Below are 6,000 nucleotides of genomic sequence, written 5' to 3'. Positions count from 1 at the left end.
TGAGGTGCATACTTTAAGGTAGGATACCTGAAGTGGCCTACCTGAGGTGGCATACCTGAGGTGGGATACCTGAGGTGGTATGCCCGAGGTGGCATACTTTAAGGTAGGATACCTGAAGTGGCATACCTGAGGTGGCATACCTGAGGTGGCATACCTGAGGTGGGGTACCTGAGGTGGTATAACTGATGTGGGGTACTTGAGTTGGGATACCTGAGGTGGCATACCTGAGGTGGAATACCTGAGGTGGGGTACCTGAGGTGGGATATGTGAGTGGCATACCTGAGGTGGAATACTTGAGGTGGAATACCTGAGGTGGGATACCTGAGTTGGGATACCTGAGGTGACATACCTGAGTTGGGGTGCTTGAGGTGGGATACCTGAGGTGGGATACCTGAGGTGGGGTACCTGAGGTGGGATACATGAGACTGTGTACCTGAGGTGGCAGACCTGAGGTGGGATACCTGAGGTGGGATACCTGAGGTGGCATACCTGAGGTGCAATTCCTGAAGTGGAATATCTGAAGTGGGCTACCTGAGATGGGATACCTGAGGTGGGATACCTGAGGAGGCATATCTGAGATGGGATACCTTAAGAGGGATACCTGACATGGCATACCTGAGGTGGCATACCTGAGGTGAGATGCTTGAGGTGGGATATATGAGACTGCATACCTGAGGTGGGATACCTGAGATGAGATACCTGAGATGAGATACCTGAGGTGAGATGCCTGAGGTGGGATACCTGAGGTTAGATGCCTGAGGTAGGATACATGAGACTGCATGCCTGAGGTGGGATACCTGAGGTGGCATACCTGAGTTGGGATACCTTAGGAGGGATACCTGATATAGCATACCTGAGGTGGCATACCTGAGGTGAGATACCTGAGGTGGGATATATGAGACTCCGTACCTGAGGTGGGATACCTGAGGTGAGATACCTCAGGTGGGATGCCTGAGATGTCATTCCTGTGGTGGGATACCTGAGGTGGGATACCTAAGGTGGCATACCTGAGATGGGATACCATTGGAGGGATACCTAACATGGCATACCTGAGGTTGTATATGTGTATTGGCATACCTGAGGTGAGATGCCTGAGGTGGGATACTTGAGACTACATGCCTGAGGTGGGATACCTGAGGTGGGATACCTGAGGTGGCATACCTGAGGTGGGATACCTTAGGAGGGATACCTGACATGGCATACCTGAGGTGGCATACCTGAAGTAAGATACCTGAGGTGGGATATATGAGACTGCGTACCTGAGGTGGGATACCTGAGGTGGCATACCTGAGATGGGATACCATTGGAGGGATACCTGACATGGCATACCTGAGATGGCATACCTGTGGTGGCATGCCTGAGGTGAGATGCCTGAGGTGGGATACATGACACTGCATATCTGAGGTGGGGTACCTGGGGTGGGGTACCTGAGGAGGCATACCTGAGGTGGCATATCTTAGGTAGGATACCTGAGGTGGCATACCTGAGGTGAGATGACTGAGGTGGGATATATGAGACTGCGTATCTGAGGTGGGATACCTGAGGTCGGATACCTGAGGTGGTATACTTTGAGGTAGGATACCTGAGGTGGCATACCTCAGGGGGATACCTGAGGTGGCAAACCTGTGGTGGCATACCTGAGGTGAGATGCCTGAGGTGGGATACATGTGACTGCATACCTGGGGAGAGGTACCTGGGGTGGGGTACCTGAGGAGGCATACCTGGGGTGGCATACCTGAGATGGTATACCTGAGGTGGCATACTTTGAGGTAGGATACCTGAGGTGGCATACCTCAGTTGAGATACCTGAGGTGGCATACCTGAGATGGGATACCTGAAGAGGGATACCTGACGTGGCATACCTGAGGTGGCATACCTGAGGTGAGATGCCTGAGGTGGGATGCCTGAGGTGGGATACATGAGACTGCGTACCTGAGGTGGGATACATGAGCTTTAATCTTTTTATTTTCAGAGAGAAGCTCACATTACTATTTGACGTCAGTATACCTGTGATGTTGGAGTTCTTTCCAAGGGGAGGTGTTGGCAGACAAGACATGGAAGGAAGCCCGCCTGCTGCCGCTGGACCAGGGCTCCTCGCCTTGGCAAGCGCGTGTCTTTCTTGAATGACTCATCTGTTGACCTAGCCTGGACCCAATGAGGCATTAAGGAAGAATTTGTTCATCTAAAGTATTCTGTGCTGTTTTTGGTGCTCCATCAGAGCTATTGTGATCCCTGCACTTCCCACGCTGGGGAAGGGTTTCTTTGTGAAAGCACGAATCCAGCACACTTGATGTCAATCCGGGGTGGCGTTGACGCCAGCTGCCACCCCTGTTTGCCACTGCTACCAGCACCGTTGCCCTACGTAGGCCTGATCTGTGGGGCTTTGAAGGCAGCAAGAGGAACCGAAATTTCCTGATTATTTCCTGTACTTTCTAATATTTGCACTTCCTCTAACTCACCAGCAGCAAAGATGAGGTTATTGATGACCTAAGGGAGGGGCAAGGGGTCAAACCTGAGATGTCACAGGGACCCCATGGATTGATATCACTTCTCCCACCCAAGGAGTTTGGTCACTCACTTTCTTGAGCACAGAGGTGTTAGAGGAGCCTCTTATGACACTAGTCCTTCCTTTACCGAGATCTGGGTATCAGAGCTTTAAAGTTTCTTGTGATGGGCTGAGTCCATTTGTAGATGGAAATGGGTAAAAGAACTCTAGTTGCGCTTCCGTTGATTTGCGTCCATTGGCATCAGTGACACCGGTATAGGAGCTTTAGGAAGGTTTCCAATGGGCTCAATTCTTGGCTGCTGGTGCCCAGGAGCTTCCAACTGGCCTAGTTTCCTACCCCATTTAGGATATATTTAATGTTTACAGTTAATTGAGTATTTAGTGACATTCATGTTTGCGCTTTCTTTCTCCGCGCGGACCTTGAATTGGATTTGCTCTTCAGGTCGTTTCCCTGTATGCCTGAACTGAGGTGGCGAAGTGAGCTAAAGAACGATGATGGATTCACCCCAGATCTGTGACTGGGGGTGAGTGTCTGAAAAATTTCAGCGCTCCGTCCTTCATCTCCTTGTGTTTGCTTTGTGGTCATACTTAAGGTTATCGTTTCTCAGATTTACATTGTAGAGGCAGTGTTACTCCCTTAGGGCTCCATGAATAACAGTGGTTCCAACTTTTATAGGATGTTTTCCCCTAGAGATGAGGGGAAAGTTGGCCTTCGCTGTTTTCAAAATTCATCAATCAGTTCATTCACTGGCCAGTGCTGGAACCCAGGTGAGATCTGGCACTAGCGGAATAGAGACTGTACATATTATACACACACCTTTGTTAATATGCTTTTAATGAGACCAACCCACCCCCCTTTCCGTAAGGTGCTCTGAATATATTATTCACTGTGTCCTGATGAAGACCCCGCCAAAGGCTCTAACTGGCCTCTCCCTTATTTGTCGGATCGAAACATCGATATTTCCACAGAGAGGCAATATGATTTAAGCAATCACCTTTGCATAGTGGAACACATCTATAGAGGTTTAAGATGATGTCCAGACAGGTTTGTTTTCAAATTAAACTGAATATGCTTTGTTGTTCTTTTCTTTTTTATCTATAAAACTCATGCACGAGCACTTCTTCAGGGCACCCTGTTGCACTCATTGGAGCAAACATTGTATATTAATATTGCATGTATGTTGCTGTTTCTTAATAAAGTTTGATTTTTTTTGCATTCAGTTATACTGTTTTCTGTGATATATTTCTATGTACTCTTCCCTTTGCCGATACAATACTTAAACCTCTCTGTTGGATTGGCGGTTATATCTAATTGTATTGCCTCAGGAGAGGTTTATTAATTAAGTATGTCCACAACATCCGTGAGTACCATTTGTTGCATGTATTGGTTTCCTACTGGAGCAATCTTAGCACATTCAATGAGCTCAGCCTATTGGTGGGAGTGATTTAGGTGGAGAGGTACTATGTATCTTACAAAGTACATGCTACTACATGTGTAGGATCTTGCAAATCACTGAGGACTTCCATAACCAAACAGAACAATAAAGAATGCAGAGTTCCTCTATGAGTTCATAGACCTCCAGAGTGAATTGCACTATCCTATGGATATGTGGTAGGAGGTACTTTATTTCTTATAATGTATTGGAGACTTTTCATCAATATCATCCTTGCCCTTGTCACAAACAGTCCTGAAGGAAGATGGAGGAGTATCCTTCCCTCTGGTAATTTGAGGCAATAGAATCAGACAAGAAGGTAGTTCAGCACAAAGACAACAACAATGTTCAAAACTTCTTGAAGTATTTTCGTACCCATCCACCAAAAATGCTTTTTAACCATAACCGGAGATCTCAACCTTCACACCTAGGCTGTTATCTATTGTATGCAGGTTTCCACCACTTTCTCATATTGTCTCAATCTGTTCATAGATGCCTATAGCACTATCCACACCTTCATTGTGTCCATCACCCTAACCTTGGTCACATCAGTTGGCCAAATCCAAAAAGAAAATAGAAATAGTAGTGAAAGCCACCATCAGGGTCATATCTAGGTTTGAAGCTAGCTCTTGGCAATACATCTCAGTATCATTGTTCAAGCTAACACTGAATCCATTTTATTTTGTGATGCTGAAATTTGGTTGGATCCCCAGCCAATAAGGGATCAACCCAAAGAAAGCTATGGACAAGTGTACCACACCTTTCCAGGCCTTTGTGACATAACTCATGGGGACTGATGGTGCATGTAGGGATCAAAAGCTAGAAGAAAAGTAGAACTTCGGAAGGTGGAGCTCAGTAGGAACCTACCATCTGGTTAAAACCTCCTGAGATGAAGGCCTTCATGCACCCCCAGAGAGTGCTCAAAAGAACCGTGGGCCATATTATCAAGAACAGCGTTAAAATTATCGCAGCTTTAGTGGCAGGAAAACTGTCGGTAAAGCGGCGATAATGGGCTTGATAATATGCCCTTGTGAATTCCCATAGAAGCCCAGGTTCACACCAGAACCTGGGATTCTATGGGAATTCACAAGGGCATATTATCAAGCCCATTGTCGCCGCTTTAGCTACAGTTTTCCTGCCACTAAAGCTGCGATAATTTTAAAGCCGTTCCTTGATAATATGCCGCCATTTTACCAGCTCATTGAGTTATTGTTCCCATTGAAATTATGTCAATGTGCAAAACCTAGCTTTTCATCCTTCTCAGGTTGATAAAACCGGCAGTAGCAAATATTGATATGAAACTGCAAGGGTGTAAAGTGCCATGTTAAAAATAATAATTCCAAATGTGTGTGTGTGCCCCTCTATCGACATGTAATCTCTCTGTGGGCAGGGAGCAAAGGCCCTGGAAATGGCCCAAAAATAAATGTGTATAAATACAGACGGATTGTTAAAAAAAGTAAATACCATAAAACCGGGAGCCCTAATTACACAGACATGGTAGCCATTAGTGCAGCAGGTGCAGTGGCACCGGGCCCACAATCTTACTGCACTCCGAACACGGCTACCATGTACCCCTGTCAGTGGGACATGCAAACCGGTGAAAGCCTCGCACAAGCCCTTCTACACTGCATGTGTTCACAATGTATACGACTGGCGCCATTCTGCCTGGGCTGCTCGAGGCGCTATAATGGTGCATTATAAGCAATCAGTTGGCAAAGAAATGGCGCTATATTGTAATTAGGGCTCCCAGTTTTATGTATTTATTTTTTAAACAATTCCATCTGTATTTATACATATTTTTTTGGGGCCATTTTATCTGTGTTTATCCATATTTATTGTGTGTTTTGCATATAAATGACGTTCTAAAACTGTATATTTCCATATTTATTTAACTGATAGACGTGCACTCATACATGTCTGTTGTGTTTTAGCTATTTAAGCTGCCAAATATTACATAACTATACATCCACTGGTAAATACTAGCATTATACCTCAAATGGATATTGACACATGCCGTTATTTAAAGAAATGTAATCCTGTTTTTAAATTTCCCATGCTGTC

The sequence above is a fragment of the Lissotriton vulgaris genome, chromosome 11, assembly GCF_964263255.1.
Source record: "Lissotriton vulgaris chromosome 11, aLisVul1.2, whole genome shotgun sequence".
Lineage (NCBI taxonomy): Eukaryota > Metazoa > Chordata > Amphibia > Caudata > Salamandridae > Lissotriton > Lissotriton vulgaris.
Note: the sequence above shows the minus strand (reverse complement) of the source record.